Raw genomic sequence first — 12,181 nt, 5'->3', positions numbered from 1 at the left:
CGATCCCATAAGTACTTGATCGGATAACATACCTAGCAGCGTGTTTTTTTATGGATGTGCATGACACTAAGGCAAAAATGGTATTTAATGCTCGATCGACCATGCAAAGGATATCCGAATGGCACAATACTTTTCCTACACCTCAACCTAGGTGGTATTGACATGTTTTTAAAGAGGCACACCCATCTGATAAGTACTTGGTCAAATAACATGCCTAAGGGCATGTTTTTTTACGGATGTGCATATCACTAGGGGAAAAACAGTGTATAATGCGTGATAGACCATGCAAAGCATATCCGATGGTCACAATACTTTTGATGCACCTCGATTTAGTTGAAACGGACTTGCGTGCAAATTGGAGCCCCCATCTAAGAAGTACTTGTTTGAATAACACACCTAGGACCTTGTTTTTTTATGGTTGTGCATGACACTAAGGCAAAAACGATGTTTTATGCTTGATCGACAATGCAAAGCATATCCGATGGGCATAATACTTTGCACAGACCTTAAACTAGATGAAATTGATTTACATGCAAAGTGGCATGCCGATCCCATAAGTACTTGATCGGATAACATACCTAGCAGCGTGTTTTTTTATGGATGTGCATGACACTAAGGCAAAAATGGTATTTAATGCTCGATCGACCATGCAAAGGATATCCGAATGGCACAATACTTTTCCTACACCTCAACCTAGGTGGTATTGACATGTTTTTAAAGAGGCACACCCATCTGATAAGTACTTGGTCAAATAACATGCCTAAGGGCATGTTTTTTTATAGATGTGCATATCACTAGGGGAAAAACGGTGTATAATGCGTGATCGACCATGCAAAGCATATCCGATGGTCACAACCTCAACCTAGTTTAAATGGACTTGCGTGCAAAGTGGAGCTCCCATTTGAGAAGTACTTGTTTGAATAACACACCTAGGACCGTGTTTTTTTATGGTTGTGCATGACACTAAGGCAAAAACGGTATTTTATGCTTGATCCACAATGCAAAGCATATCCAATAGGCACGATAATTTGCACACATATTAAAATAGGTGGAATGGACTTACGTGCAAAGTGGTGTGGCCATCCCATAAGTACTTGATAGGATAACATACCTAGCAGCGTGTTTTTATGGATGTGCATGACACTAAGGCAAAAATGGTATTTAATGCTCGATCGACCATGCAAAGCATATCCAATGGGCACAATACTTTTCCTACACCTCAACCTAGGTGGTATTGACTTGTTTTCAAAGAGGCACACCCTTCCAATAAGTACTTGGTCAGATAACATGACTAAGGGCGTGTTTTTTTACATATGTGCATATCATTAGGGGAAAAACGGTGTATAATGTGTGATCGACCATGCAGAGCATATCTGATGGTCACAATACTTTGCACGCACCTCAACCTAGTTGAAAGGGACTTGTGTGCAAAGTGGAACGCCCATTTGAGGAGTACTTGTTTGAATAACACACCTAGGATCGTGTTTTTAATGGTTGTGCATGATACTAAGGCAAAAACGGTGTTTTATGCTTGATCATTAATGCAAAGCATATCTGATGGGCACAATACTTTGCACACACCTTAAATTAGGTGTAATTGACTTACATGCAAAGTGGCACGCCCATCCCATAAGTACTTGTTCAAATAACACATCTAGGACCTTGTTTTTAACAGTTGTGCATGACACTAAGGCAAAAATGGTGTATAATGCGTGATTGCCTATGCAAAGCATATTTGATGGAAAAAATAGTTTTCATATGCCTCAACCTATGTGGTGTTGAGTTTCATGCAAAGTGATGCTCCCATACCATAAGTACTTGTTCGGATAACACACCTAGGAGCGCGTTTTTTGACGGTAGTGCATATCACAAGGATGAAAATGTTGTATAATGCATGATTGACAATGCAAATCATATCCGATGGGCATAATACTTTGCGCACACCTCAACCTAGGTAGTATTGATTTGTGTGCAAAGAGGTGCCCCAATCCGATAAGCACTTATTCGAATAACTCTTCTAGGATCGTGTTTTTTTATGGTTGTGCATGACACTAAGGCAAAAATGGTATTTAATTCTCCCTCGACCATGCAAAACATATCCAATGGGCACAATACTTTTCATGAGCCTCAAAATTGTAGGATTGAGTTACATGCAAAGTACTACACCATCCGATAAGCACTTGGTTGTAAAGCGTATTTTTTTATGGTTGTGCATGACATTGAGGCACAAACGGTGTTTAATGCATGATATACCACACAAAGCATATCCGATGGGCACAATACTTTGCATGCACCTCAACCTAGGTGTTATTGAGTTGCATGCAAAGTGGCATGTCTGTATGATAAGTACTTGATCAGATAACACACCTAGGAGTGTGTTTTTTCAACGAATGTGCTTGACACTAAGGCAAAAACGGTATTTAAAGCTCAATTGGCCATGCAATGCATATCCGATGGGCAAAATACTTTACCTGCACCTCAACCTAGGTGATATTAACTTGTTTGCAAAGAGGCACACCAATATGATAAGTACTTGGTTGTATAACACACCTAAGGGCGTGTTTTTTTACAGATGTGCATATCACTAGGGAAAAAATAGTGTATAATGCATGATCGACCATGCAACGCATATCCGATGGTCACAATACTTTGCACACACCTCATCATCAATGATACTCATGTTTTGATCAATTCAATGTTGTTGAAGAAGGGCTTCAAGCTCTCCAACCCTGGAAAGAATATACACCGACCATCAAGCATTGCTTTATCTTGTGAACCGTCCGTGTACAACATGAAGAATAACTAGATGGCTCCTCTTGCTTCAAGAATTCAACTTCAAAATAATGGTCTGCAAAGGTGCCCAACACTACATTTCCGATTACATGTCTCATGTCAAGTCAAGAGAAGAAGCCACTGGTGGAGTAGAAGACGACTTGCTAGATGCCACACTATTTCAGATAGATGTTGTTCTAGAGTGGTGTGGAGATATCATTGGGTACTTAATGGCAGGAAGACCACCCTATGAAATGAAAGCATTAGATGCCAAAAAACTAATTCTAAAGGCTACAGCCTATCAACTCATTGCAAGACAACTGTACAAGATGGGCAAGGACTAGGTATTAAGAAGATGTGTAATGCCTCATGAGATCATGCCAATCTTGAGTGAAGTCCATGAAGGCATTGCAGGAGGACACTTCCAAGGGGAAGCCATAGTAAGAAAAGTCCTCCTCGTAGGCTACTGGTGGCCAACATTGTGGGTAGATGCCTATGAATATGTAAAAGGCTATGATGTATGCCAACGAACTACTAAGCCACAACACAAAGACTTCAATCCCCTAACAATAGTTGTTGCACAAAAGCCCATTTAAAAAATGGGGGATTGACTATGTGGGTCCCATCCATCTAGTAGCAAAAGGAGCATAGGCACGCTACATCATTATGGCCACTTATTACTTTACAAAATGGACTGAAACTAAAGTAGTTAGAAAGGTAGATGCCACAAGCACAGCAAGATTCTTATACGAAAATGTGATCACCCAATTCAGATGCCCCATTGAAATTGTGTCGGATAGAGGCACACATTTTGTCAATGAGGTAATCCAAGAACTCTTGTTTGGCTTTATGGTAATCCGTAGAAAAAGCACACCCTACTACCCCCAAGGGAATGGACATGCCGAATCCACCAACAAAATATTATGCATTATCCTCACCAAGGTAGTAGAACCGCATCGTTTTGATTGGGCAGAGAAATTGAATGCAGCCTTATGGGCATACAGAACCACACTCAAGGTTAGTACAAGGAACACACCTTTTCAATTGGTGTATGGCCTTAAAGCTGTGGTCCCACTACACTTTGTAATACCAAGCCTACACATAGTAGTACAGGAATGCATGGGAGACCATGAATCCTTGAAAGAAAGACTCTATCAATTGGAGAAGCATACAGATACAAGACTAGTCGCCTACCATGCCACATGTGATAATAGAAAAATGCAGAACAAAGGCATGGTTTGACACAAATCTTAAAGCTAAAGACATCAAGGGGAAACTAAAGTATCTAGGTCAAGGACCCTACTAAGTAAGAAAGATGAATCCCATCGGAGCTGTGCTGCTAGAAACATTGGATGGAGTTCCAATTCAACACAACAATAAACGGGAGCCGACTGAAGCGCTACTACTTCAACACGCAAGCCATCCCTGACAAAAATGAAGGTTTGGGAAACCCAAGTCGTCGTTAGTTAGGATTAGATTGTATCATGAGCACTCACTTGCATATGTACGTCTTCGCACATATAGGTAGCATCAATCAATTTTAACCTAGGGCTCAGAAGTGATGCCTGAGTTCTAACTGCCCTATGAAATCCCAACAACAACAAAAAAAGCATATAGTTAGTCCCTACCTAGCTACTAGGTCATGTGCACTCACACGCTTTCGCTTAGACACATAGATGATTGCATGAATAATTGTGCCACACACTTTCATTCCACACTCTCAAAGCATATATAAAAATAAGATCTCTCACACACACACACAAAGGTCATACCTACATGCCAACTAATCTAATGATCAATGGTACACCACATGCACATGGATGCAGGTTCAGAAAAAAAGCCGCCACTAAAGAGGATGCACAGAAAGAGCCCACTGCCTCAACCACGAGACCCCCTCTAGAGTTCGTAGCCATCTACATCCTCTCAACCACGGCAACCACAGGCATTTGTGGTCCAAAGCGATAGCTCCAAGGAGGATTCAATGCATGACTAAGAAGAACATATGCCACCCCAATCACCACCGACCTACACAACCACTAACGAGGCCCAATCACTGGAACTTGTGTGGCCACCTACATCGACTTATGCTCTTTCCAAGGAAGCAACATCTTACTTAGAGCAAAGGGATCTAGGCAGTTTGCATGAGAGCCTAAAATCCTTGGAGGACAGTCCTACAAGGACTGCATACATCAGGGACTTTCTCCATTCTTACCACTCCAACAATGCACAGGTTGGCAAGTATAGTACCATCACTGTACAGAGCCCACTGAGCATTATCCTCGATAGTACACTCATTCGAAGGGCTTTCTCACTCCCAACACAAGGTGCCAAATACCCTACATAGCCTACCGATGCGAAATTTCTCAAAGTACAGCCTCTCCTTGCCAAGGGCACACTGATCCATAGGGATGGCATATTACTTTGCACTATCCTTAACCATCGCCTTAGGGAAGCAGCACAACTCCTATCCACAATCTTGGGGGTTAAGTGCGGCAATAATCGATCCCTTCCACTCCGCACATTTGTTTTGCTGAGTAGGAAGCTAAAGCAAGACTGGATCTAGCACTTAGTCATCTTCTTCACAAAAAAACTAGATGGTTCATCAGGCCAAAAATATAAAATTCCACACTTATTGGCTATAATCATCAAAAAAAGATCTACAAGAATGAGAAATGACTCTGCCCCAGTCACCAAAGTTCCAGCTGAGTTCTAGCTACCCTATGAAATCCCAGCAACAACAAAAAAAGCATATAGTTAATCCCTACCTAGCTACTAGGTCATGTGCACTCACACGCTTTCGCTTAGACACATAGATGATTGCATGAATAATTGTGCCACACACTTTCATTCCACACTCTCAAAGCATATATAAAAATAAGATCTCTCACACACACACACAAAGGTCATACCTACATGCCAACTAATCTAATGATCAATGGTACACCACATGCACATGGATGCAGGTTCAGAAAAAAAGCTGCCATTAAAGAGGATGCATAGAAAGAGCCCACTACCTCAACCACGAGACCCCCTCTCGAGTTCGTAGCCATCTACATCCTCTCAACCACGGCAACCATAGGCATTTGTGGTCCAAAGCGATAGCTCCAAGAAGGATTCAATGCATGACCAAGAAGAACATATGCCACCCCAATCACCATCGACCTACACAACCATTGACAAGGCCCAGTCACTCGAACTTGTGTGGCCACCTACATCGACTTATGCTCCTTCCAAGGAAGCAACATCTTACTTAGAGCAAAGGGGTCTAGGCAGTTTGCATGAGAGCCTAAAATCCTTGGAGGACAGTCCTACAAGGACCGCATACATCAGGGACTTTCTCCATTCTTACCACTCCAACAATGCACAGGTTGGCGTACAGTACCATCACTGTACATCAGAGCCCACTCAGCATTATCCTCGATAGTACAGTCATTCGAAGGGCTTTCTCACTCCCAACACAAGGTGCCAAATACCGTACATAGCCTACCGATGCAAAATTTCTCAAAGTACAGCCTCTCCTTGCCAAGGGCACACTGATCCATAGGGATGGCATATTACTTCGCACTATCCTTAACCATCACCTTAGGGAAGCAGCACAACTCCTATCCACAATCCTGGGGGTTAAGTGCAGCAATAATCGATCCCTTCCACTCCGCACATTTGTTTTGTTGAGTAGAAAGCTAAAGCAAGACTGGATCCAGCACTTAGTCATCTTCTTCACAAAAAAACTAGATGGTTCATTAGGCGAAAAATATAAAATTCCACAGTTATTGGCTATAATCATCAAAAAAAGATCTACAAGAACGAGAAATGACTCTGCCCCAGTCACCAAAACCAATTGAGGAGTTGGACATTCCCTTCTCACTAGTATGGGAGCCATCACCAACTTCTCCTACTATCACATTGGCAAGTGTAGATGCCTTAGAAGAAATACCTATTCTGGAGGTTGAAATTGAGAAAATGCCCCACGAGATGCTACAGCTCAGTGCACAACTACAACCAATATATCTCCAACAACGATAGCAACTAGAGCCTGAAGAAAGATCGCACTAGAGCCTGAGGCTACATCAGCACTAGAACCGCCCATTGACGCCATGCCAGTCGATGAGCCACAAGGGGAGCTAGTGCCAAATCAACAATATGACTATTGTACACAAGTGATTGAAATACCATTGGAACAACCTCCCACAAGTACTACAAAATCATCAGGATGGCTACATGGGCACCACTTGTAATAGTAGTATTGCCAGTCCTCATCACCGTCTATCATTCTCCAACATCAAGCTAGCCAAATGATCCAAATGTCCAAACTATTCACTAGCTTGGCCAAGGAGGAATATGCAAGAGAATTGGACAGAAAGACTGCAATAGTATTCGAAGACCAATTCCAGGCAATCACCATAGAGGTCAAGGCACTTCGGGCATAGATAGATGAGAAAAAGGTAGAAGAAGTGCGCATGAACCAAGCTCTCCAAGCTTAAGAGAAGGCAGTGAGGGATGTGACCTCCATCAAAGTCAAACACAACTGACAGCAGCAGTACAAGCAACGGCAATCCTACAAACCTACTATAACTCCTTGACCTCCACACATGCTTAGTAGATGGAGGTAGTGGCACAAGCTTGACTCACTCTAATTCACAAAGAAGAAGAGCTCCAGGATTGCAAAGACAAGCTTGAAGATGTGAAACAATCTTTGGCAGTACGTGCCTTCAGCATTGATTGAAGGGGCAAATTGATGTGTGTGTGTGTGTGTGCCTATGGGCTTGGAGTCCTATGCAAGAAGTGTGTGAGTGTAGGTGTGCTAGAAGGTTCTAGTTAGGTGTGTCAGGTTGGTGTGATGAGTGAGTGATCATAGGAGGTGATTGATTAAGATAATCAGGGAGATGATTGTGGATCTGGAATCTACCTACATGGAGGTAGTTGCTTATATATGTAACCACTCTTGGAATAAAGATTTACATTTGTGCCTCATTGGTTCTTCCATGGATTCATATGTGGTATCAGAGCTTGCTAAAGATTCTAGTGCCTTTGAAGAGATTCTTTGAAGATTCCCTCTAGATTCTCTCTTCTTCCTCAAATGGAGTTTTCTTCTTCCTTCCTTCCATGAATTTCCTTAAGCTCATTCTCCTCCTACAAGCCACCATTGATCTAGCCCTTTTAGGTGTAGATTCTCCTAGTTAGGGCGCCCTTCCACCTAAGAGGAATTGAAATATTATGGCCTCTATAGCCCGTGCTTACACTCGCCCTATCTCGCACCATTTCTGATGATACAGCTTGCTGGAGCCACATTTCAAAAACAACCTGAGGTTCACTTAGGCGACCCTATGGGCTACTTTGCTGGTGAATTCTGAGAGCAAATGGACCAAGGAATGAGGAGAAACTATAGAAAAACCTGGTGGGTTTTTCAAGGGACATGTTTTTGGAGGTGGAGAAGATGTTATTGCCCCTGGAAGTGTGAAGCTCTTTTTGGTCTGAGACTTGCATTGAGTCTTCTACTCCCAAGGATCATTAATTGCACAGCAAATGCCCTCTAGTTGATGCCTTGTGGTGTGAGGTAGCCATCCTCCATTGTTACTATATTTTTGCAAGCATTTCTTAACTATTTTTTTGAAAATAGATGCTACACTAAATGCCAAGTTGATGCTTGAGGAGTTAGAATTTAAATCAGAGATTCAAAGATTTCTTTTTCAGATCAAAGAATGCTCTTTGAAGTTTAGTTGATGTTGATTTCTTGACAAAATGCCAAACTCTCAATCTTCTTCTTACTTAGAAGTCTCACTGAAGAATGTGGCACTATTATAACCACACTCACCAATATTCCAGAGATAAGTCTGGTAGAAATTGAAGCATCACTCTTGGAGGAGGAGAGAAAGATCAAACAAAGAAGGGGCATATTTGGCCAGAAGCAACTTAAGCAACTTCAAGGGAAAGAGCAAAATGAAATGTAACTTTTGTGGCAAACCTGGACACTTTGAAAAGGAATGTTATGCTAAGAAGAGATGTTCAGCAAATCTTGTTGAGGAAGCAGAAACTGAAGAAGAAGAAGAACCAAAGAATGTCAAAGCTCTCACTGCTTACAACACCCAAGTCAAATCTGACAAGGGTAAGGATCCATATGTTTTGTAAGTTATGTGTGTGTGAGGTCAATAATCGTTCTCTGCCATGGATAGTCCATCCTTAAAAGATTGTTAGTCTTTTGAGATTTTTCCTTGTTGGACTCATTGGGCTTTACATACATAGTCAATGTCCATCTCCCAGTTGTAAACCAAGAATCCTAAAGTCACAAGTTGGGGCCATGAGTGTTGCCACATGATGGTGGACGAGCCATGGAGCATCCCATGTACTACTACTGAGAGATGAGGTCATGAATTTATGGTGGGGAATGAAGGGGCAAATTGATGTGTGTGTAAGTGTGTGCCTATGGGCTTGGAGTCCTATGCAAGAAGTGTGTGAGTGTAGGTGTGCTAGAAGGTTCTAGTTAGGTGTGTCAAGTTGGTGTGATGAGTGAGTGATCATAGGAGGTGATTGATTGAGATCATCAGGGAGATGATTGTGAATCTGGGATCTACCTACATGGAGGCAGTTGCCTATATATGTAACCACTCTTGGAATAAAGATTTACATTTGTGCCTCATTGCTTCTTCCATGGATTCACATTGACGAGCTTACAAGAGAATGCAGGCGAAGGTCGCCTTGCAAATGAAAAAGCTTAAGGAGGCATATACATCCATCTACCAGAAATACAAAAAAAAAATGCAGGAGATGCACTCCCAAAAGATAATAATATCCAAGCTTGAACTCCAATTGCTAGTGCACAACACTGAGGCAGCGGAAGACAACACCAATGAAGCCCCACTACAATGCACAATGGTGGTGTACCAAGAGCTAGTGGCTGCTCTACAGGTGGAAGATCACCTCAACGCACGCGTGCTTATCCAATGGAAGCAACTCCAAATCAGGATCATATCCACTCATCCAACAATCAAATGGGAACGTTCCATAGGGACCAAAACTCTGTGCATAATTTGCCAAGACTTTTGTCCGAAGATGAGAAAAATATCTTCTGCCTATCTACAATGCCGGGTTTATAGCACTCAGGATGGATGCCTCATGGGTAATCCTCCCCTTAGGGTTATTGCTGGTTTTTTGCCATTGCTACAAAGGCCATCACTATTATTTGCAAGGCATGACATAACCGACGTCCCACCCATGTAGCTGATGATCCCATCGCACCAGCAAAAAGAAGTGTCGAAAGATGATAGGGCCTGTCTCACATCCAACTTCCCATATCTAACCACTCTCTCTACAAACCTCATAACCTTACTTACCCTTGCTGCTACCACCCTCTTAACCTTCCCCAAGCTCCATCCTAACATATATTTCCTCCATCATCTCTTTGCTCATGCCTCTCACCATTTTCAACTAACCTAGCAGTCACAAACTTACGAACCCCTCACACCTAGCTTTTTCCCTTCCCTTGCTAATCTTACCCTTGAGGATTACCAAGCTACTCAAACCATTTGCCCAGTTCTCCCCCCCCCCCGCTCCCCCTTCCACAACTAATACTCTTCCATATTTCTCCCCCATGTCCCAGATTCTCTCCTTGCCCCATCATCACCTCCAACACTACTTGTGCTTCCATCAGCAGAAAATGACACAGTATTTGATTTTGAATATCAGGATCCGAATAATCCAATTCGTACTCCCATGCCAAGTTCCAATGATGGGTATGATTTTGATGAGATACTACTTCCCAGTAACCCCATCAAGGAATTTTGGAGCAAATATCCTGATATGAAAACTCGAGGTGGATGGACCCTAGACAACTTCCCTACCAACCTTTGTCAGCATCAAATTAGTGAAGGTTGGATAAGCAAGTTGGATCCACAACCTGATTGGCGCCGTCCTAAGCTCTTTGATGTAATCTTCTTGAAAGAGTACCTACGTGCACCTCCATGTCTCAAAACCCATCCCAAGCTCCATGCAGTTCCACGATGTAAAAAATGGGAAGCCAACATACACACTTTGGATGAAGGTCCCACCATTAATTGGCCAATGATCAAACCATACTTTGATGTAGAATGGAATATCCAAGGCACAATGAATCCGAGCACTTCAGTAGCATGTGCAAAGAATGCATGGCAACATTGATCACTTCCTTCGCCTAAGTGCTATCTTTTGCAAAACATTGGAATACATTCTGGAGGTCCCATGTTACCTCGATGGCCATTTGCCTCCACTCAGTTTCAATCCCAATGAATGGGTCGATGCTCAAATTACAAGCTGACTCTATCAAAGAGTGGTCTTCTTAGAAGCACACCACATATTTCTATTCGAACAAATGGTGGATACATGCTACTTGGAAACTGAGCAAAAATTGTATGGTGCCAAGGCTTTATAGTAGGATTGATTGGCATGACACAAGTTCCACAACCACTAGACTAAAGACATGGCAACCCAGCTACGTGCTCGTAATAAGCCATAACCCAAGGATGGGTAATAAAATGGATTCGAGAGTATGTTGTCTCTGTGCCAACCTAAACTTAGGTAGTACAAAATGTGTGTGTAGAGTAGCGGCAAAGCTCTACTTGTACTTGCATAAGGCCAGGAATATCCTCTCTTAGGAATCCTCAACATGCAAGTTCTACTTGTGATTCCTACCTACGAGTTCTACATGCAACTCCTACATGCAATTCCTACATGCATGTTCTACTTGCAGCTTCTACTTGCAACTCCTACATGCAACTCCTACATGCATGTTCTACATGCGAGTTCTACATGCAATTCCTACATGCAACATGCAACATGCGAGTTCTACATGCAACTCCTACATGCAACTTCTATATGCAAGTTCTACATGTAGAGAGAGAATGTCTTACAATTCCTACATGTAGAGAGAGAAGCTCTCCAACTTGTATAAATACCCCATAATGGAATGAAGCCCATACTCTTTGGGGCATTGTGTTGAGTTCTACTTTGGTATTCTAAGCAATTGTCTCAAGTGTCCATGCTTCCTTGCACTCCACGTCCAAAGACATGTCCTAACCTTGCAACTCCTCCTCCCCTCTCCTCCAACCTTACAACCCATCCTCTCCCTCTCCTCCTTGTTACATATGCTCAATGCCCCACCCTCTTGGTAACTAGCAATGGTCCAAGGTGGTCAAGTTGTAAGGCCCCCATATGAGGAGAATCCATGTGTGAGCCCAGGACATTGGATGGATCCTGACCTGCATGTCAGATGAGGACTATCAATGAGACCGTTGATGGTAGAAAGATGATTGTGTGGAAGCCCCTTATTCTTGCTAGGGCTTGGGGGCCAACGGCCCCCCGGTGAGGATTCAAGGGCGAGAGCCCCCAAGGTGATAGTATAGGGAATATTCCTTGATTATTCCATGGACGACTCGTCGGT

The sequence above is a fragment of the Dipteris shenzhenensis genome, chromosome 17 (assembly GCF_047967505.1).
Source record: "Dipteris shenzhenensis isolate YYH24624 ecotype China chromosome 17, Dip_SZ_1.0, whole genome shotgun sequence".
NCBI lineage: Eukaryota > Viridiplantae > Streptophyta > Polypodiopsida > Gleicheniales > Dipteridaceae > Dipteris > Dipteris shenzhenensis.
The sequence above is the reverse complement of the archived record's forward strand: the minus strand, read 5'-3'. Positions refer to the sequence as shown.